Source organism: Myxocyprinus asiaticus, chromosome 29, assembly GCF_019703515.2.
Source record: "Myxocyprinus asiaticus isolate MX2 ecotype Aquarium Trade chromosome 29, UBuf_Myxa_2, whole genome shotgun sequence".
Taxonomy (NCBI): domain Eukaryota; kingdom Metazoa; phylum Chordata; class Actinopteri; order Cypriniformes; family Catostomidae; genus Myxocyprinus; species Myxocyprinus asiaticus.
This window is the reverse complement of record NC_059372.1, coordinates 35,560,136-35,584,254: the sequence shown is the minus strand read 5'-3', so window position 1 is coordinate 35,584,254 and position 24,119 is coordinate 35,560,136. Positions and strand designations below refer to the sequence as shown.

General features: G+C 41.2%; 1 protein-coding gene and 1 pseudogene across 1 annotated transcript in view; both read left to right on the top strand.

The window, feature by feature from the left end:
- The window catches only part of LOC127419946 (extracellular sulfatase Sulf-2-like), a 292,694-nt gene that overhangs the window by 90,707 nt on the left and 177,868 nt on the right, over window positions 1-24,119 (top strand). The gene's annotated exons all lie outside the window — the stretch shown is intronic.
- Window positions 11,154-11,272, top strand: LOC127420611 (uncharacterized; annotated as a pseudogene).

Sequence of the window (24,119 nt, the reverse complement as noted above, 5' to 3'; positions counted from 1 at the left end):
GCTATGTGCAAGTGATACACCTGGCAGGCTATCCCAGGCTTATCCGCATGTATTGCGTGCCACTTCCCGGGACGAAACCGGTTCCACCCGGAGGTTGTAGAACCTTGCAAAGGTGTTGGGTGTTGCCCAGCCCGCTGCTCTGCAAATGTCTGTTAGAGAGGCACCCCTGGCCAGGGCCCAGGAGGCCGCTATACCCCTGGTTGAATGGGCTCGTAGCCCTACCGGGGGGGGGCACGTCCTGGGCATGATATACGATAGCTATGGCGTCAATGAGCCAGTCGGCTATCCTCTGCTTGGAGACAGCGCTTCCTTTCCGCTGTGCACCAAAGCAGACAAAGAGCTGCTCAGAGATCCTAAAGCCCTGTGTGCGATCAAATAGATGAGTAAAGCACGCACCGGACAGGGCTGGGTTTGCCTCCTCCTGGGGCAGCGCTCGCAGGTTCACCACCTGGTCCCTAAAAGGGGTCGTGGGAACCTTGGGCACATGAGAGATCACATGAGAGTAGCCCGGACCAAACTCCAGGCACGTTTCGCTGACAGAGAACACTTGCAGGTCTCCTACCCTCTTGATGGAAGTAAGCACAGTCAGGAGGGCAGTCTTCAAGGAGAGTGCCTTAAGCTCAGCTGACTGTTGTGTCGATGTAGTGACACTAGGGGTTCAATCTTGACAGCCCCAATCACCTTTGCTTAAAATAGAAAAGGCCAATGAAAATTGAACAGAGTGGAATTTGCATGCCACTCTCCGCACCGGACATACGGGTATGAAAGGAGATGGCGTGCATCACTCATTCAGATTTTTTCTTCAGAGCCGAATGCATGCGTGTTCATCCTATCATTCTTTGCTACGCTGCTGGATTCTTATGCCGCATATCAGCTGTCACCCTCACATGGTTGAGTGCTGTGTTTCCCCTGGGCACTTCGGCAGTATATTAGAAAGAGTATATTTTCTCTAAAAGAGCTTGCGCAAAGGCTTGGCGTCTATTTAAAGATGTCCCTCCACGTTTGCGGTACTGGATGTGGCCGTTATCTCTCCCCTCCGGATACCCATGAAATCTGCCTCGAGTGTCTGGGGCACCAGCACAAGGGTTATGTTCACTTCCTTCTTCATGAAGCAAGGAGCCACCGCGGCTGCTCCCCAACCCAGTCCGTCCTGGGCTGATGCTCAGCCGGCCGGTTCGGCAAGCACCGCGGGCGATCTGGATGTGGACATGGGAGCGTTTCCACCAGCTCAGCCCCCACAGACCTCCCATCCCCCAGCACGCTCGTTCTGTCTGGACGAGCTGTCGAGCGATGCAGACGGTCTGCCTCAGGGCGGGTTTAATGTGCCGTTCGAGTATTAACACATCCTGCCACGGCGCGACCCGGCCGCCTTCAGGCTACCGAGGTCCCGCACCCTGTCTGCTTCTTGCCAAAGCCGTTCCCCTGCGGTGCCGGCCCCAGCTCCTGTACCAACGGAGCCTGCAGGCCGGCCTCAGAGAAAAAGATCCTCAGATAAGTTGGCTCCACCTGCCCGTCAGTCGGTCCCCAAGAACACCAGATGGGATTCGAGGCGTTCCTGACATGGCCCATCCAGGGATGAGGAGACCACTCCTGACCGGTCTGGCCCGGGACATCTCTCCAGCCCCACCATCGCCCCTGGGCCAGCGTGTGGTGAGTATGACATCGCCGAGTGCCCTCTGGGCCTCGGCACCCACATGCTCAATAAAAGAGTAGTTTCCTCATTCCCTGGGCCAGCGCACTCACAACGGCTGGGCGCTGGAAGTATTTCCGGTCAGTCAGGCAAACGTGAGTACTTCCCGTTCCCTCGTTCTCCGTCGAGAGACAGCCGGCGAACAGGTAAGTGTGCTGGTCTCTGGGGCCGCTCACCCGCCCCAGTCAACGGCCACTGTTGTGGGCTTGCGGAGCAGCACGTCCTCCCTGGGCTGTCTTACAGGTGGGGCGTCTGCGCTGCCTTGCCACGAACCTGCCTTGGGCACGGTAAGTCCAGTCATCCCCCTGGTGCTGCTGATATGGAGGCTGGAGTCCTGGTTGGAGCTCTCCAGCCCCTCATGGTGGCTCATCAGGACTATTCACCTCGGCTACACGATCCAGTTCACCAGACGCCCGCCCCAGTTCAGTGGTGTCCTCTCCACTACGGTGCAGGGCGAGGGTGCCTCCGTCCTTCGAGCGGATATTGCCACCCTTCTGGCAAAGGGAGCAATAGAGCCAGTCCCCATAGCTGAGTTGCGCAAGAGCTTCTACAGCCCTTATTTTATCGTGCCCAAGAGAGGGGGAGGGTCGTGCCCAATCTTGGACCTGTGTGCCCTGAACAAGGCCTTACACAGGCTTCTGTTCAGGATGTTAACGCAGAAGCACATCCTGGCATCAGTACGACATCAGGATTGGTTCGTGGCCATCGACCTAAAGGACGCATACTTTCACGTATCAATCCTTCCTCAACACAGACTCTTTGGTTTGCTTTCGAGGGATGAGCATACCAGTACAAGGTCCCTGTCCCCTCGCATCTTTACCAAGGTTGCAGAGGCTGCCCTGGCCCCGCTAAGGGAGAAGGGCATACGCATTCTCAATTATCTCGATGACTGGCTAATCCTAGCTCACTCGTGAGATCTATTGTGTGCACACAGGGATCTTGTGCTTCAGCACCTCAACCGACTCGGGCTTCAAATCAACTGGGAGAAGAGTAAGCTCTCTCCTGTGCAGAGCATCACTTTTCTCGTTATGGAGTTGGACTAGGTCGCTCTTAGGGCACATCTTATGACCGAACGTGCTCAGTCAGTGCTGACCTGCCTGAAGACCTTCAGGCAGAAGGTAGTGGTGCCAGTTAAACAATTTCAGAGGCTCCTGGGGCATATGGCATCCTCGGCGGCGGTTCTCCCCCTCGGATTGATGCATATGAGACCGCTTCAGCACTGGCTACAGACTTGAGTCCCGAGGTGGGCATGGCACCATGGCACCCAGTGTGTGACCATCATGCCATCAGACTTTCAGCCCTTGGTCGGACCTGGCGTTTCTACGGGCAGGTGTTCCCCTTGAGCAGGTCTCAAGGTGTGTTGTGGTCACGAAGGATGCCTCGAATTCGGGCAGGGGCGCCGTGTGCAACGGGCAGGCAGTGTCGGGGCTCTGGACAGGGCCCCGACACCAATGGCACATCAACTGCTTAAAGTTGCTGGCAGTATTGCTGGCTCAGAGGAGGCTCCGGCCGTTGATTCAGGGCAAGCATGTGTTGGTCCAAACCAACAACACGGCGACCGTAGCATACATAAACCTCCAAGATGCCGTACGCTCACGTCGCATGTCGCAAATCGCCCACCACCTCCTCCTTTGGAGTCAGCAGACCTTGAAGTCTCTGTGAGCTAATCACCTTCCGGGCGCCCTCAACCGTGCAGCGGACGTGCTCTCACAGCATTTAACGCTTCGTGGGGAGTGGAGACTCCACCCCCACGTAGTCCAGCTGATTTTGGAGAGATTCGGGGAGGCACAGGTAGACCTGTTCACCTCCCGAGACTCCTCTCATTGCCCCCTGTGGTACTCCCTGTCCGAGGCCCCCCTCGGCACAGATGCCTTGGCACACAGCTGGCCTCGGGGGCTATGCAAGTAGCGTTTCCTCCTGTGAGCCTCATTGCACAGTCCTGTTTGTTGCGCCGTACTGGCCCAACCGGTCTTGGTTTTCGGATCTGATGCTCCTGACAGTAGCACATCCCTGGCACATTCCCCTGAGTCAGGACCTTCTCACTCATGGGCAAGGCACGCTCCAGCACCTGTGGCCGGACCTCTGGAATCTCCACATCTGGCGGTGGTAGTTACGATCACTCAGGCTCAGGGCCCCTTCTATGAGGTGGTTGTATGCCTTGAAGTGGCGTCTTTTTGCTAACTGGTGTTCTTCTCGTGGGGAAGACCCACAGAGATGTGCCGCTGGGTCTGTGCTGTGCGCATAATGTGCACTTTTGGTCCACAACAGTTCCCCATACTGGTGAACTCCGGACACCTCTTTAATTCTTTAGCACTGTCTGATGACAAACTCGGCGGAGGAGTAACACCACCAGGCCCAGTACTCGTGGTATTCCCCTTTTCAGGTGAGCTCGTGTGCTTGGGCTCAGTGCTCCATCCATGGTGATTCACCGTTGGTAATCCTGTATGATGAGTTTCCACTGTTCGGTTTCCCCCTTAGGTGAAACCTTTGTTTCCCCTTGTCAGAGCGTTCTCTGTCTCGGCCACTGTGCTGCGTACCCTCTCTGTAGATAGGGTCCTCCTGTGGTATCATTCCATATGTGTACTTCCCCGTTGGTAAGTCCATGTGAGGTATGCTCCACATGTTAACCTCCCTCCGGCAGGATGTGGTCTCCATAGTGCTCTCCTTCCTGGAGAGGGAAGAGCACTTCCCAGCGCTATTCTAGAAAGTGCTCGACAGGAGATTGCTTAACAGCAAATTAAGAAAGGCACCGCCAGTATCCTACTTGGGTAAGTGCCTTCTCCCCCCTTAACGGGACTAGGGAGACGCCTTACCTAACTAGCTGGAAGGTCACAACATGGTTGAGTGCTCGCTGTGAGGCATGCAGCAGCTTGCCCGTGTCCACTCTTCCGTGCCTCGTGACACGGTTCAGCGCCTTGGTGTTTCCTATAGGAACCCCTAGTGTCACTACACTGACACAATGTCGAGTGAGTGACAGACAGGGAACGTCTTGGTTACTGATGTAACCTCTGTGTCCCTCCTGCCACGATGCTGAACTGGCCGCTGACATGGCTGGGACACTCTATCGGCTCCTCAGCATAAATCTGAATGAGTGATGCACACCATCTCCTTTTATACCCTTATGTCCGGGGTGGAGAGTGGCATGCAAATTCCACTCGCCAATTTTCATTGGCCTATTCTATTTTAAGCAAAGGTGATTGGGGCTCTCAAGATCGAACCCCTAGCATCACTACATCGACACAACATCTCGTTTCCTCCATCAGGGAACAGAGGTTACATCAGTAACCAAGACGTTTTCTAGCACAACCCATATAGCAAATTATTTGTGTGAAGAGCAGAGAACAGCATGACCTTTCTGAAGAATCATTCCCAGTGAAGTTGTCGAGAATATTATGGGGAAAAAACAGTTTTAACACAACCATTTTCACCAAATGTGTAAAAGCACTCAGTTTGCATTGATCGTGTGAGTTGTAACACCTTCTGTTGATTGGTCAACTTCAGGTAGATTGCCAAATCGGCCAGAATTTTTTAAACATTTTTAAAAATTATTGGGAGGTCGTGACCTGCTTGTAAGCCGTTCGGCTCCGCTCAGTAATTCCTCTCACACGATGCGAGCTGTGACCACACGAGCACCCATGATTTCCACGTGATGTCTTCCGACTGGAAAATATTGCACGATGTACGCCCGCCTTAAGTGTCACTTTTTAAAGACAAGAATTTTTGCATCCATCTCTGTCTTACAAACATCATTCACATTCCACTTATGTCTCAAGATAGAGAGAAAGAGGCAGCTGATAGCCAATTTGTGTATAAATGTATGTTTTTATTAAATATTTCCAACTCTTGATTCCATTTCTAGCGAGAAAATAGTATTGTAGTTATTTAATATACACTTGGTTGTCACCAAAACTGTCCTGATTTTGTTTAGATCAGCACTACTCAACACGTGACCTGCAGGCCACGTGCGGCCCTCAAGTGATCTTTTGCGGCCCACATTATGATATTATCATCAGAATATATTTATCAGCAGCCTATCAAATCTGTTTGAACTATGAGGTGTCCATTTTCATGAGGATTTATGCTAGTTCTCTACATTGCTGAATCACGTTAGAGAGGGAATTCAACTGCAAGAGGATGTTACAAAAAAATAATAATAATAATATCAGAATCGGAATGAGCTTTATTGCCAAGTGTTCTCATGAACACAAGGAATTTTTTTTGGTGATAGGAGAAACAAGTGCACACAGAACATTACAGTGAGACAGAATATAAAACAAGGTAAGAGTATAAATAGACACAAATAATAGGACATATAACAGAATTGCATATGTACATGTGCAAGTGGTAATATATATGCAAGGTAGGGGTATGTACAGTTATTAAATTAAATATGTGAATTTACATATGTACATGAGATATGTATTTACATTATTTCACTATGGGGGAGTCCTGAGGCAGTTTAATTGTTCATGTGAAAAATGGCCCACTATCATCTCCACTATTTTATTTATTTATTTTATTTATTTATATCTGATATGTTATGAGAGTTGCGGTCAGTCTGCGCGCGCGATCATACACAGTACATGTGCACTCACGCACGATCTGTCAGTCAAACATGCACTCTAGCAATCTCACTTGAATGTTCCTCAACGTGGCGCAAATCTGTCAAATCTCTTGAATAGCTCATCAGAGATATATCCTTGTCATGACAACAGTATTTACAGGAAAAAAAAGTTTTTCCTGCAGTTGAAAGACCAAAATCTAAAAACAGTTGGTCAAGATTACGATCGAAGAACATATTTCAAATCAGCAGTAAAATATGACAATACTGGTATCATAAATTTTGCTTCTTTACCTCATATAATGCTAAAAAATGACATTTTTCCATCTTGTATAGCTAATGTGCATGCATGTTTTAGAGTTGATTGACAGGTGATGTCTGTATCTAAAAGGTGATTGGCTCTTTTATCTGTAAGGCGGGACTTCCTTTTTATATCCACTGACAATTGGGCACTCAGAGCTCCTTGGTTGAGCAATTCATTTTAATAGAAGTGGCCCATCTCTGCTAAATAATCTCTGGTTATAAGCTGCCAGATTCAAACTGGCTTTCGTGCTGAAACAGGCTGCACTGGTCAAGCGTCTGTAATTTATATTCACTCAAACAGTTACTTATACAGTCTTTAAACCACAGAATAAGTTTATTTTCTATACTTACATCCAACTCGTCACCAAAGTACCACGATAATAAGTTCACAGCTCTTATACGCACAGTCAATACATCAAACGTGATCTTCCTCCGATGTGTGATACCATTTGTTTACATTAGTATCGGTTGTCATTCGTCAAACAAACAGCTACTCAAAGAGTCTTTTCAAGCACATAATTTTATGTAACAAACAGCCTATTGTCACCAAAGTACCACAATAACAGTTCACAGCTTGTGTATGTACGGCCATCATATCTAAACACAATCTTCCCATACACGCAGCAACGTCTGCTTATTAGGTGCAGATGTGGTTTTCATTCACACAGACAGCAACTCAAACAGTCTTTTCAGGCATATAATACGTTTGTTTTCTGAAACAGACAGCCAAACTATCACAAAAGCACCACGATAACAGTTTAAAACTCGTATACTTACAGTGGAAACATGATGATCTAGCGTGATTATCCGATGCACACAACCAAGTCTGTTTACATTAGTGCTTGTCACACACACACACACACACACGCAGTTAGATAGTTTTTCCTAAAATCATGGTGGGTGGGTGTCTTTGAATTCTTTAGGTCATGAGGATTTCAACTATACCAATTTTTGTTGTATCTCCGCCATTTTGAATTTTATTACAACTTACCTTTTGAATGCTTTGTCGGATTTGAAAGAAAATTGGCATGCATCTTCGACATCATGTCCTGTGCAGTTTAGAGACAGAGCCAAATATTGGTCAGTTTAAGCAAAACTTTTTCTGGATCATTGCTTCCTTAATCTAAGTCTTCAGAAAATGGAGGAGAAAATTTTCAAAAAAATATTTTTTTCATTAACAACCTGCATGAACAACAGCAGTATCTCAGCAACAATTTTGTGTGCTGACTCTCAGCCTGGTATGTCTCTTAAGCACCTGTCAAACTTATGGCAGTGTGGTGCAGATGTATGTGCAGCGTACATTAAAACCATTATCTGAGGGTGCAAGTTTGGGGACTATGGGTTAAGACACCTCAAAAATGGCTATTTTTGCCCATAACATTTTAACTGTACATCCAAACCATGAACTTGGTGTTTTTGGATTCCTTTGGTCATACGGAATCTGATGATACCATTTTGCCATGATTGTCCATATGGCCTGTCCACCATTTCGAAATTTGTCAAAAAAAAAAAAAAAAAAAAAAAAAAAACAACAACAACAAAACATTGTATCTTACCAACAGTTTGACATATCAGAATGAAACTTAGTAAGCATTATTAGCACCATGCCCTGAACTGACCTTGGGATGTTTCCCATACAACGACGTAACTCACTGCTTAACCACCATAGTACGATGCATCATTGGAGAAATTAACTGGCTAGTCACAACTGTTTCCCAAAACCGTAGTAACTATGTCGCACATCCATCGTTCGAACCACTTTGGTTAACAACATGACCTGTCATTATTTACGTTTCGCAGAGGGTGGAGTAATAACTTCCGCGAACATTAAATTATAAAAGCTAATTCACACACACCAGAAAGCCATTTAATGTGAGATAGCTGCTGAAGATAGAAAAGCTGCATGCACGTTGATACATATGATGTTATAGATATGTTTCCCTCTATATCAAACTTCAGGGTTCCCTGACTCACTTGAGCACATACGCAGTCTTCAAAAACATTATGCGTTAACATAAACACATAAAATCAGTGTTCTCCGACAGAAACCATGTGTTTAATGCCATAAAAAGCTGCATTCGTGTGTATGTTATGTTTCAGAACACCGCTTTCTGCAAAACCCTAGAATAAGCCATTTTCTTTATTGCATGAATACGTGGTCAAATTGTTTACAGAGTGAAAGATATAGAAGTCTCGGTGTAGTGAAATGATGTCCACACAGCAAACTAACAAGGAACTATGCTTCTAACCACAGTCGTAGAGCTGTAGTTCTAACCACACAACTTTGCGATGCTGTTTGCAAATTTTTGTTGGAACTATGGTGTCAAGAATCATCAAATCGTTGAACTATGTTGCTAACGATGAAACTTGCGACCACTGTTGGCTAACGATGTTTTTTGGAAATGCAGTGTTGGTCACCTAGTGTTCCAAAAATATAAAAGTTCTTCTAACTTAAGAAATCCTTGGCATAAATGAATGATTCTGATATCTTCAGATTTCCTGCATCATACTGAATACAGAGATGCCAATCTTTCCAAAGTGTGAGATATTACATGTCCACCATTTTGACATTAATTTTCATCTGCCATTTTGAATATATCCTAAAGCTTTCATCAGATCCTTCCCAAATTTTGGTCAGATAACCTTGAGACCTAGCTGGTAAAAAGGTATCAAAAGATTTTTCATATTCCAAATAATTTTCCTGTAACACACCAACAAAATTTACCATGAAGATGTCCATCAGAAGTGAAAATTATCGTAGCCAATTCTCACTATATTTGGCTCAAATGATTGTCAAACCATGCCAGACAAACGTTATTTAATGTGTGCTGTATATTTATTAAAGTTTGCAACAGCATTATCTTAGCAATACATCTGTGTGCTGCCTATCATATTGGTATGCCTGTTATGCTAGGACTTATCATTGTGTCTCAGAATTTTAGTGCGTTGACTTGTAATCAGAATACCATGTAAAGCCTGTAAACCCTGAAACTGTTGCATGATATGTGCAAGGATATCAGAAATAGACTGAGTACTTCTCACTTTCAGGAATTCATTACCAGATTTTTTTTTTTTTTTTTTCACCCAGAACAGTAGTCCTATAGCTAAAAAGAAGAAATAAAACAAATTTTTGCTTTTAAACCACCTGGAAGGCATTGCCAAAAAACTTTGATTGTAAGTGCATTACTGTTAACACAATTGATGTTTGTTTTTGTTTCGATGGATGAGTCATTTTGAACCTGGACTATTTCTTGAAGGTCAAAATATTTAACCCTCCTATGGTACTCCCTATAGATGTCCCCCTCTCTTATTTCAAGCAATTTAATAGCATAGTGAAGTCTTTCATTTGGAATGGTAAACGTCCCAGATTGCATTTCAGTAAGTTGCACAGGCCAAAGGTGGGCTAGGCCTACCCAAGTTTGTGTTTTATTATTATGCATTCAGTCTCAGACTTTTGGCTCATTTGTCTCTTCCACCCTCCCTGGTTTTGTATTGAACAGGAAGTTCTTGCCCCTATTTCACCATTGCAAAGCCTTTCTATCAAACTAATCGAAGTTAAGTTACACCCCGTTATCTCCCATTTGCACTCGGTATGGACAAAAGTGTCCAGAGTGTTTAATTTGGACATTTATTTAAATGTAGCCTCGAGTATATGGCTGAACCCAAAATTATGTATTGATAAGTCCCCTTTCTGCAGGATAGAGTGGATTGAGAGGGAGGTTAATACGCTCGGTGACCTATATGAGAGTGGAGTGTTGAGATCCTTTGAAAATATGGTTCAACATTTTGCGATTCTCAGATCTCAGTTCTTTAGGTATTTAAAGCTGTGCCACCTGCTCTGTACTATTTTTGGGAGTAGCATACAACCCCCTAAAGCAGCAGATACTCTGGGAGTGGTGATTACTGCTTTTGGAAAAGGTCATGAGGCATCAGTGTATTACTTCCTGCTAATTCAGAGTCTGGGGGATGGAGCTTCAAATTATCTCAAGAGATTATGGAAGAAAGATTTAAACTTGGTATTGGGGGAGGGAGTGTGGGCTAGGATTCTAAAAAACATCAAGTCTACATCTAGAGATGCAAGGGTGCATCTTAAGCAATTTAAGATTTTACATCGATTCTACTGGACCCCCTCTAGATTGTATAGGCTTGGTTTGAAAGACACACCCACCTGCTGGTGATGCCAATCAGAAGATGGGGACACAACCCATGTTTTTGGTGGTGTGTTAAGATCCAAGAATTTTGGTTGAGGGTTCAGAGTTTTATGTTTGACGTATTGGGCACTCAAGTTTCATTTTGCCCCAGACTCTATATTTTAGGTGATGGGGCGGTCATTAATATAGTGGATAAACACATAAAAAAATTGGGTCCTAGCCAGTGTTATGATCGGCAGACAGATTGTTCTAAGGGTATGGAAGTCGGCTGGAGTGCACTCATTTCAAAAATGGTGCATGGAGATGGGGAGGATGGCGGCATTCAAGGATATGTCATGTAAAAGGTTGGAAAACGTAGATTTATTTGATAGGAAATGGGGCAGCTAAATGGCCTGCCCTTTTTGAACTTTTTGGCACCCCGTGAGTCGACCGTGAGTCGAAATTTCAACTTTTTTGCCATACCACCCTGAGCACGCCCGATCTCATCCGATCTCAGAAGCTAAGCAGGGTTGGGCCTGCTTAGTACTTGGATGAGAGACCGCCTGGGAATATCAGGTGCTATAAGCTTTGAGGAAGTTCAACCCGCCACAGGTGCTGCTGATACAGTTTTATTCAGCAGTCATTGAGTCTTTCCTCTGCACTTCAGTAACTGTCTGGTTTGGTTCAGCTACGAAATCAGACATCAGAAGACTACAAAGGACAGTTCGGACTACCTGAGAGGATTATTGGTTGCCCCCTGCCCCCCCTTCAAGAACTATACACTTCCTGAGTGAGGAAAAAGGCTGGGAAAATCACTCTGGACCCCACTCACCCTGCCCATTACCTTCTTGAACTGTTGCCTTCTGGCCGACGCTTCAGAGCTCTGAGCAGCAGAACTGTCAGGCGCAGGAACAGTTTTTTCCCTCAGGCTATCCATCTCATGAACAGTTAAATTGCCCCATTGAGCAATAACTATGTGCAATACACAGTTTAGTCTTTTTTATATTTATACAACACATCCAACCTCTTATGCCATTTCATACCTCTGAGAAAAAAAAAAAAAAAAAAAAACATTTGCACTGAACATAACAGATTTGTATTTGCACTGTACATAACAGATAACAGATTGTATTAGATTTGCACTACCTATGTGTATGTCTGTATGTATGTACAGTATGTGTGTGTCTGTACGTATGTGTATAATTATTTTTTATTTTTTATTTTTTATTATTATCTATGCCTTGCTGCTGTTTTTGTATTGTTTTTGTATTGTTGTACACTGGACGCTCCTGTCACCAAGACAAATTCCTTGTATGTGTAAGCATACTTGGCAATAAAGCTGATTCTGATAACTCTTGAAGGAAATGAGATATCTTTACAAAACTTGGCATGCTTATATTAGAGGTCAATCTTTGGTCGCCCAGAAAAGTTGCCGCAGTTTTGCCACATGGTGGCGCTATAATACCAAAAAACATGTAATTGGCTGTAACTATGTAACCGTTAATCCTATTGACTTCAAAATTCGCATACATTGTCTTTGTCTCAGCTGCCATCATCATCTATATGGACATTCACATATGTTGAAAAACATGGCTGCCATCAGCCAATCAAATTTCAGCAGCTATTACACAAGGTTAACAATGACCGATCGGAACGAAATTTGGTGGACCTATCTGACTCTTGGTCTGAGAGTGTCAAAAATCAAAATCAAATCAAATCACTTTATTGTCACACAGCCATATACACAAGTACAATGGTGTGTGAAATTCTTGGGTGCAGTTCCGATCAACATAGCAGTCGTGACAGTGATGAGACATATACCAATTACAATAACATCAAATTAACACAACACAATTTAAACATCTGTTATACATAATTAAACTCAACTTAAAACATCAAATTAACACAACACAATTTAAACATCTGTTATACATAATTACACAACTTAAAACATCAAATTAACACAACACAATTTAAACATCTGTTATACACAGATTGTGCAAAATTTAAAAAACTTTGGCCACTTGGTGGTGCTATCATAATTTTTGAAGGTGTTAATGGTTGTATATAATGCAGTGTTGTGAAAAAACACAAGTAATATATATCACCTGATAGCTCTTCTCATTCTAAACAACTTTGCCTCAAGAAGCATTGGTGTCTGTCAAACCGTTCGGTAAATATTTTTGATAATGTTAAAAACCTACTTTTGCGAACTAGTCATAGGTTTTTTGCCCGATCGGAACCAAACCAGTGCAGAAATATACTCTGGAGTCTGATTATCAATAATTATCAAAAAAAAAGTTGAAATTTCAACTCACGGTCGCTAAGGGGTGCCAAAACATTCAAAAAGGTTGGGCCATTTTTACTAAAATGGCTATAACGCCCGAAAGAAATGAAATATTTTCACCAAGCTGAGTGACATGTGTATAAGCTCAATCTGAGGTCACAGTAAAAAAAAAACACAGAGTTTGGCCACTTGGTGGCACTATAACAGGAAAAAACATGAAAACAGCTCTAACTATGCAACCGTTAGTCTGACTGAGTTGAAAATCGGCATGCAGTGTCTTTGTCCAAGGTGCCATGACTGTTTATGAGGACAGTGGCGTACCACAAAAAAATGGCCGCCATTGGCCAATGAAGTTTGAGCACCTGTTAGACAAGGTTAACGGAGGCCGATTGGCACAAAACTTGGTGGGCCTGTTTGACTCCTGGCCCTAGAGGTCTGTAAGAAATTTGAAAGAAATCGGCCAATGGATGGCTCTAACAAGTTTTACGCCTCTGTAATCACGTGGTGTTTCACACATACACACAATGGCTGTGTCCCAATTCAAAGGCTGCATCCTTCAAAGGACTCGGACTTCAAAGGCCACGCCTTTGAAGGCCGTGAAGGTCAGACTGAGTATTGTTAATTGGGACAGTCTAGCCTACGGAGGACTGTTCTTGTCGCCTAACAACTGTGACAGCTGCCGAGTGACTGTAACGTTTGTACTGGACTTTTTGGAAAGTTATATTAAACTATCTGAAAATAAAACAGGGTTCACATACTGTGTAAATATTTTCACCATGGTCTATTTCTGTATATAATAAATAGTATATCTATATATAATCGCATCTTAGTAAGATATGTCAACATTTGAACCACTTTAAAGTTGTTGTTTTTTTTTACATTTGTTTCATTAGATATTTGAGTAAGTTGAAACCCAATACTTACGTTTAAAAGTGTAATTTGGCAATTTCTCTCAAAAAAATCCTGTTGTCATTGGCGCGCAATGAATTCTGGGGTAGGCAAGGCCATGAAGGATCCATCTGTTATATCCTTCATTTCACGGGAAACGAAGGACATATTTGGAGGCCGCATTTGAAGGAGCCTTCGAATTGGGACAGCATTTGTCGTGCAGCAGTGACGCAATCGGCCTTCGAATGCGACCTTTGAAGGATGCAGCCTCTGAATTGGGATGCAGGTATAATTCATATCATTTGTTAGATCTCCTCATACTGAACAACTTTGCCTCAAGAACCACTGCTGTCAATCAAATAATTAATTAAATATTCATGATTATGTAAAAAACCTACTTTTGTGAACCAGTACAATTCTCTGGACTCTCTAGGTCAATAATTATTAAAAAAAATGTTGAACTTTACCCTTTGGGTAGCTATAACAGTCTCATTTAGAAAATGGGCATGGTCAAGTGTACAAATAAGCCCATAATTCCTAAACAAAAACTCAGAACTTCACAAAATTAGGTGAGCACATGTGACATATGATTCTAAACAAGCAAGCAGACTTTTATGGAGGTTGGACCATAGGTGGTGCTATGAGCTTTTAAAAGCTTTAAAAACCATGTATTTCCTTTGTAAATTGCCTGTATTAGCTGTAAATGGTCTATTCCATCTATGATCTAGGTGGTTACATGCTTGCTAAATAAAACATAATACCTTTTTACGCATGTGCTTAAAGGCCTTAAACCACTTGAACCCTGTTAATTGCTGCTCGCAGCTATATTTATTATTATTATTATTATGGCACAAGCACTGAAATAGCAGAAGCCCTATTGTTCTTCTAAGGATTATTAGGGCCCAAGCACTGAAATACCCACAGTCATTTGCTCCGCCCAACAGGAAGTCACCCATTTTGGATTTTCTGATAACCATAGGCTCTGAACTTTTAAATAATCCTCCTAGGGGATTCATATGACTGGCACATAATTTTTGCAACATCATGTCAACACATTGTAGATGCTAAATTGCGAATTAATTTTTTATATTTTGAACGGTGTTGCCATGGCCAAGCAATAAATTTATGGCAAAAAATGGAAAACAGGAAGTGCCTTATATCTTCTGTGTGCATTGCGAGATTTTGATGAAAATCAGCTGTATGTTTGGTAATGGGGGTTGATCACATTGATGCAGCTATTATGGGTCATGGTCATAGTGCCACCAACTGGCAGCAGGAAGTATGGCACTTTTAACAGACTCTGAAATAGCCCTCTTGTGTTTACATGAATTGCTTCAAAATTCTTTAGAATAATGTCAAGACACTGCTGATGTAAAATTGTAAAGGAATATTTGATAGCTTAAATACTGTTGCCATGGCAACACATTAATTGTTATTATTCCTTTCTTCCTAAATTTGGGTATTTTTGAGGCTCTTAGCATGCTTAAAATGTCATGAAATTTTGCACACACATAAGAGTCATTGGCCATTAGGGCTGGGCAAAAGTTCGCACATGGTCATTTAGGGGGGGCTCTGTAGCGCCCCCTTTAAAATGGGCATGTAACGGGGTCAGATAAAGGAAACCATTTTTATTATTTTGGTAATAAATAACCGAATACCATAGGAGGGTTAAAAAAGAATAAAATAATCACAATAATAAACCCGTTCTCATAAGAAGTCATAATAACAGTACAAGATTACTAAATTGTACGAGCTGGCTTTTACAAGACAAAATTACTTTTACTCTTATAGAGAAACATGAACCGATGAACAAAATTATGATTTTTCCAAAGTTTACCCCCTGACCCAAACCTAAACCTAACCATAAAGTATAAACCCCTTTCCTAAACTATTAACTTAACCATGATTTTAATAGAAAAATAACTGGTGTACAACAGAAGAAAGAAAACATTGGGTTGGAACGAGATGAGGGAAGCATATTACAGGTGACTGAGATACATCAGTCATTTGTATTGTATAAATAAATATGGAATGAGTATTCAAATTTGTTCGCAGATGTTTCCTTTCTTAAATTACAAGTGTTGGATAGGAGGCTAGCTAAAATTTGAGGTCTGTATTGTATTGATTTGAAATTGGGTTTGTTGATTAGTTGGTCTTTATGGAATGACAAATGTTCGAGCCAGTTCTTTCAATATCTTACAATTTAACCATCTCATACAAATTATTAGAGATATCATGTGACTACACTGCAATGATGATAATTAAAATATGTTCTACAAGTCATCTGGATTTACAATCACACAAACTCTGGGTGTGTTTGAGTTTATGGAATATATCTGTGAACCACTCCTGCTTTTGAGACCAGCTAATATTCATTGTTGTCCTGAGGATAGAGGGCTTGTTTTTGCAGGCAGGTGAGCCGCTCACTGCGACACCAGGAATAATACTCAGAGAGGTGTGCATGGCGTCCATATCTTTGAGGGAATGGCGGGCGGTATAATGTTGGTAATGTCATTAGTAGCACAGCAAGTTGTGCTCCTGAGGGTGGACACAAGGCTGCCTCCAGAGCGCCAGATATAATCCAAGGCAACAGTGCATGGCAACATCTAATCCAGGGAAAACCAATTCCCTAAACCCTGAAAGTCCCTCTAATACCTTTCAGAGTGCCCAGAGACATGAACACTAACACGCACACAGTTTCAGTAACAAACAGGTCTCACTGTGCTTTTCTACTCTAAGTTTTCTAAGATGGATCCACTTGCTCCAGGCATGTGGAAGAAGTATTACCGCAAGTGTGTCCCTTCCTCCAAGCCTGCCCTTACTGAGGCATTGTTACTGAATTTCCGCAATTTGAAATCCATTTTTCTATTCAGTGGCTTTGCAGAGTTTGAAAGATGTAGGATCAGAATGTCTGGGTTTTTCTTTGGTGGTGCTTGGTTAAATGAACTGAAATTCATGTTTGTTTGTTTTTCTGCAGAAGTTGCTAATAATAAAGATTAGAATATAAACTCCAAAGCAGGTTGTAATTGAATCGGCAGGACTCTAAAAGGCAAAGTATTTTTTGGTCACACAGTGGGTTAGCTTTGATGGTAATTGAAAAAAAAAAAAATAAAAAAAAAAAGCTTTTTGTTACTTCTGGATTAAACCTTCACACTTTCAACCTTCTTAAACTATTGGGTGAATCTCACAAAACCTGTCAAGAAAATGTCCTGTCCTCTTTTACCCCAAAGTCAAAAGAAACACACATACATTATATATATATATATATATATATATATATATATATATATATATATATATATATATATATATATATTGCTTAGGGAAAATGAAGCCTACAGTATATTTAGGACCATTAGGATTTGTTTTTTTTTTGTTGTTTTTTTTTTTGTATTGTGACATTATTTTCAGGACACATTTGTCCCCCATAATTCTGATTACCATAGCGTGTCGGGACATTTTTCTTTTACTATCCCCATTGTTTTCAATGACGATTCTCATTACTGTAACGCAAAAATCTCATTGTCACTAATGTATGCTTCATTTTCTCTGTACAAAATACATTTCTTGTTTGTTTCTTTTGAGTTTGGAGTAAAATAGGACCAGGACATTTTCTTGACAGGTTTCATGAGAATCACCCTATTATCCTCATACCAGCAAACTTATTCCCACATTCCACTGTACAATTGTAATTGTAATAAACTGCAGTGATAAGGTTAATATCATCATAGTTCCCAAATATGAAGATTATACTGTACACCAGTTTAAGTATAAGTTTATGTTACCTTTTTTTCCAGTTATGTGGTATTCTGGTGACTTTTACAGTTTTTTCATTTTAGTCTCAACTATGGAAGAGCACCACTGAGTTTTCAGTATCTTTAAAGACTCTATGACATGCTGTTGATTACCACAAAAAGTAGTTACACTTACAATAGAAGTCGATGGGGGAAGGCATTGTGGAGAGGACTTAAAAGCAAAAATGTTAATCTTGTAGTTTTTTTCATAGCAGTTAGCTTAATTCTTCCATATAGAGTGTGTCATTTCAGCTGTGAAGTTGTCCAAATCATCCTATTAGCAGTGGGACTACTGTTCTAGGTGGATGAACTTCAGGTTCCAGATGTTGTTAATAAAGCTTAAGTTGTATTGAACCCAGAACATTCTTTTAAGGTGATGCTCTGCTCGCACCACTTAGTTGCAGCGATCCTGTCAATGCCGGCATTAAATGCTCTGATATCCCAGGAGAGTTTCAGATTGTTTGCTTGAGTACAGCTCAGCAAAGTTAAAGAAATTAGCATAATTCCCATAGTAAATAGATTGCTAAAACAATGCAGACAGTGCATGCAAAAAAAAAAAAAAAAATTTAAAAAAAAACACAAAAACAGAAACAATGCTATCAGCGGGTGCAATTCATTCTTAGTGAAATTCTCCCCTCTCCTAATTCCAACTTGTGCTTTTTATAATAATGTTAAATATCTAAACTGTAAAAAAGGAAGTGCACTGTCTCAAGGCCTGTGGATATTTTGTTGTGGCATATTTATTCAGTTTTCCTTATTTGTTTTTTAGTCAAAAATGGCTAATGCTGCAGTTCTCCACTTATTTAACTGCAAACTATTTTTGATTTAGGTGTCAATGTGCTTATAAGAGTGTTGAAACATACTTATTTAGAAAGTCACAAGAACCAGAGAAATACAGGCAGGCAGAGAGACAAAAAAGAGAGATATTGTACATTTGTTGCCTGCTGACTGGGGATGTCATCATAGAGTCTGTTTCACACGTTGTGTTTGTTCTTGTTTTCTGGGCAGAGCTGCTCTCACCTTGTGTATTATGCATGCAGCTGGACATTGTTAGACAGGGAACGTGGCAGTAAATATGATTCGATCAGTTCACGTGAGATCCGCAAGCGAAAGGATTCACCACAGGCACATTTCTGTTTGTTGAGATATAGGAATGGTCACAATGGTTGCTTAATTGACTAGTCATCCAACACATGACTAGTCAGTTAGTAAGGGTCGACTTGTATAGTATCTAGTAGGGGTTGCACGACTACTGATTTTTAATAGTCTACTAGACAAGCCCATTAGTTGAGTCACATTTGACTAGTCTTGATGTCATTCCACCCCCTGGTATCTAGTATAAACACTCACTGAGCACTTTATTAGGAGTACATGTACACCTACTTATTCATGTGATTATCTAATCAGCCAAATGTGTGGCATCAGTGCAATGCATAAAATTATGCAGATACGGGTCAGGAGCTTCAGGAAATGTTCACATAAACCATCAGAATGGGGAAATTTTCATCGTGGCATGATTGCTGGTGCCAGAAGGGCTGGTTTGAGTATTTCTGTAACTGCTGATCTCCTGGGATTTTCTCAGAATGGTACCAAACACAAAAAAAAAAAAAAAAAAAAAAAAAACATTCAGTGAGTGGCAGTTCTGTGGACGGAAATGCCTTGTTGATGAGAGAGGTCAACAGAGAATGGCCAGACTGTAATGCAAATGCTAAAGTGGATCATCATGCATTGTAGTAAAAGTGTTTAGATGTCATAAGCTAGCATTGTGTGAGGAACAGTGTAAAAATTAAGTGTTTATGAACTGATAATCTGCCATTTTACTCGTGATTTGTATGAAAGTTAATAAAAGTTGTTGCTGTTGTAGCACCTCTAGTGTTAATTAGCACTTGGAGTTAGGATGGACTTCACCGAAATGAACTGCCACAAGCTGCCAGTCAAACTGCTATACACCTCACTGACCTCTGCCTTCATCACCTTGGTCAAAGGATGAACTACACTCTTAAAATGGAATACATAGACAATAAATTATTTTACAAATATAGCCTTCATCGGCCAAATAACAAAACACAATGCATCTGTGTACACTTCCGCAGTTAATTCAGGATGAACTTCAGAGACTAATCTTATATTTCATACAAGATCTTTTTGTTTAAACATTGGCCCCTAACACTTACCAACATAAAACCATGACTTGTACTACACATAATATAACAAATACAAAATAACGAATATTGGCATTATATTCATGCTGTTTAGCCAGAGGGGAACCTTGTTTCCCCCAAGGTTATTTTTCTCCATTAACCAACATCTTATGAAGTTTTGTGTTCCTTGCTTTTAGTTTGCTCACTGGGTGTCTAAATACAAATATTATTTACTTATATACTGTATATAATATATATATATATATATATATATATATATATATATATATATATATATATATATATATATATAATTATTATTATTATTATTATTATTATTATTATTATTATTATTTTTAAGGCACAATTTCCAATCATATTTTTATCAAACTACACAGTGATGACTCATTTTACAGATAAAATGACATTACAACTTCATTTTCTGTTAGAGCATAATTTTCTGTAAAGCTGCTTTGAAACGATGTGTGTTGTGAAGAGCGCTATATAAATAACAAATGACTTGACTTGACCAGGACACTGCTTTGATACATACAATAAGCCACGTAAAAATCATTTTGCATAAATGTTGGTATAGTAATGTGATTCTAAGAAACCAAGTTAGTTAAAATAATAGTCCATCTTTAAAACACATCTTGAGACTGCTGCATTCTGTTCCATTCTGTTGCGCTCCGTCTAATTGTTTTTGAAAACAAGAACGCGTCTTATGTTAACATCCACTTAGAAATACGTCCAATTCTGGATAGGTGAACCCAAAACCAGCCTAATTATATAGGGCTTCAATTAGTACGATCAGTGACTAGTTGTTCAGGAAACCCACCAAGAAGTCATTTTTCAAAGTATGTAGTTTTGCACTCATTGGTCCCATGTTCCTACATTCTAAATTTTCTAAATTTTTTGGTTTTAATGAACACGAGAGTGGACACTGGCCCAAGATCAGTATTTCAGTGCAGTTCAGTGATATTTCATGAATTTTTATGCCACATAAATGGATAAAAAAATGATTTTAGAGCTGCAGGGTTGATTTGCCCTCTACAAATCAAATGACTCTGTAAGGCAGGATGTTCACATAAAGATGTCTGAATGGCTGCCTGGGGACTGCTGTATAAAATACAGCTGTAATATGCCCAACAATAGGATGGCTGCAAAATGTATGTGTGTGTGTCTACTGGGCAGCAGATGGTCTGACATGTGTCTGTTACTTGCAAATTAGCACAGATGTTCAATACGCAATTAGCTCCAACAATAAAACCCCAAAATACATTGCCTACAATACAATTAGGGAAAATCTGATGAAACAATAGTGTAATGTGTGTTATAATCAAACATCTAAATCTCTTTGTTTATATTGGGAGTCTTTTTGTACTGGGGGTGGCATGTAAATAATTAATGGTTTGTATTTTGTGGTTTAATAAGCTTTTGTTATTTAGTGCTGTTTGCTAAAGCAAGCATTACTGTTACTATTGCTCATCCTTAAGGATTTTAAAAATAGTATTAGTTAGTGGAGACAAGAGAAGAGAAGGAATGAGTTGGATGATGCAGAATAAAAGGGAGCCTGTCACCCCATCATTGGAAAGTTCCCTTAGACCTACTTCTGCTACATAAAGATGTTATCTCTCTCTCCCTATTCTGTCACTATAAAAACTCCATACTAGAGAAGGACTGGAGAGGTGATGGTGTGTGTGCTTTCACAGCTCTTTTTGTATGTGGACTAACTAGCCACTGCAACTCCCAGTTTGCATATGTATGCTTGTCTTTGTGTGACTTTGCCTACCTCTGCATGCGTGCGTGTGTGCATGTGTCCTTGCTTTTCCTTTGTGTGTCTTGTTTGATTTATCCTCAGTGGAGAGGATTTGATGACTCCCTTCTGATCTATTTGGTTGAAAAATAAGAGAAATTGCACCATAGTTCTGTACTTGAGTACAAAAGAGGAAAAAATTAGGCACAGGGAGACTGTGCACATAAACGCCCACACCCTTCGCATTACTGCTGTTATTGAAACTCATTTCCTAATGTATGTTTCATCCCTTATGCATGGGTGGAATACATTTTATATCCACAGCACGTAACGAGTCAAAGTTGTGTCTGATTGCAGCCTCTGTGCATATATGCTTATGGTAATGATTAGCAAGGTATGTATGGAAATGCGTAAAACATTTGTTAGTTTAGTCTGTAGTTTAGTCTTCAGTAGCCAGACTTTTGACTATCATTATAAAGTCTGGTTCAATCTGTAGCTTAATTGAAAAAAAAAAAAAAGGTAACAAAATAGCATGCCTCATTTGGTTTTTACATGCTGTTTAGAGTTGATTCCAGACCAGCATGCATGACTTATGCTGCATTTAAACTCTTCTGAAACCAAACGATAGCTCTGTGTGAGGAACAGAGTGAAACTGAAGGTTTCAATCGCTGAAAATATTCCTTCAAACAAAACTAGTTGAAAGAATATCTTTCAAAGATTTAATGTCACTAACAGATGCTGTGTAAAACCATTCAAATAGAGCTTGCTAGATCGAGAAAGTGCTGCCCATTTTTCTGTACAATATTCATCAGATGGTCAGTGGGGGTCAGTTATGAATTAGGGCTGCACAATTCATCCAAATAAAATTTAAATCGTTATATGACCTTGTGTGACCTATTACAGTATGAATTCATCTGATATTTACAGCTGGGTACCTCATAGGACTTCTAATTTACAATGTACAGTTCACAGAATAGTTTATCCTGATACATAATCATTTTGGTATTTGCTTTAACTGACAGTAAACACATCTTTCCTAAAATTGTCCCTCACTTGTTTGTGCATGCAGAAGCATATTCAATTCTTGTGTTTTTATTTAATGACATACTGTCTTATTAAAATAGCATTGATGCTTGGATTTTGCATGTACCCCCTTGTCATCATATGTGAAACATTGGGAGCACTTGTGACATGTCCCAAAACTGCACAAAAAACTATGTCAGTTTGTCTAAATTACATATTAAATGTTTTTTTCTGTGAGTGGCTGCATTTCCCCGATAACAATGGATCTTAGGTCTTAAGAATGTTATCTATGTGCAAGGTAATGAACGTTTGTTCTTTCCCTACATGTGTTTCCCAAAAGTGCAACTTAATCATCGCTGTTCATTTGTAAATTGTTGTAATATCACCTTAGAATCGCTCATCGTAACTTCATTATAGCTCTTTGCGTAACTATAAATACTTAGAATTTACCTTGCTAATGGAATGTTTCAAGTTATTTTCTTAAATATTCAGCCAAATTATCTACATAATTAAAGAATATTTTGTGCAGAACGATCTATTATTGTCACAGATCCACCTGACCTTCCCGCCACAAACACTCACCTTCCCACTCCCCCGAATACTGATCACTTGCACCTGTCTCCAATCACCGTGCCAATCAGCTCCTCTATATAACACTCCACTCTCCCTTCAGTCTTCGTTTGGTATCAAATCAGTATACAGACTCACTTACCTTCTACTTACCTGACTCTTCAGACGCCATTCTAGTGTGCTCCCTCGACAACTTCTCTCCAGTGCTATTCTGAAGTTTGTTCCAAGTCTCCTCTCCTGTGTCTCCTTCCCTTGGTGTTATCCTCCAACCCAAGTTATACATCTACCTGCAAATACAATAATTTCCATCAAGTACTGTTGTCTGTTCCAGAACCAATCTGCTCATTCACCATTTGCTGTCTGTGTTTGTGTTTGTTCAATAAATACCTGCTTTTGGGTTCACCACCATCTTCGAGTCTTGGTTACAGTAATAGGATACCAGACCATCAAGAATCATGAACCCAGCAGGTCCGGATCCCATCTAGGAGCTGGTTGACACACTCTGTTGACCACTAACCACCTCATCTAACCCCACTGTCCTGCTGATCTCGAACCACACTTCCGCAATTTCTTCACCGGTCTATTCTGCCAGTCCCTTGGTCAATCCAGTGCCATACTCTGGATTGGCAGAGAACTGTGGCTTTTTGCTTCAATGTTCACTCGCCCTAGAGATGCAGCTGCATCTATTCCCCACAGAGCGGTCTAAGGTGGCGTATATCATCAGCTTGCTCTCTGGGCAAGCACTGCAGTGGGCCCAACCACTTTGGGAGCAAAATAGTCCTATTACTCAAACTTTTGAGAGCTTCACTCGACACTTCAGAGAGGTTTTTGGACACCCTGCGGGTGATACTTCCGCTGGTGAACAACTCTGTAATCTCCGTCAAGGTAAAGTCTCCGGCCAAGATTACGCTCTCAAGTTCCGCACCCTAGCAGCCTCCCATGGAAGGAATGGGACTGCTCTACTCACCACTTACCG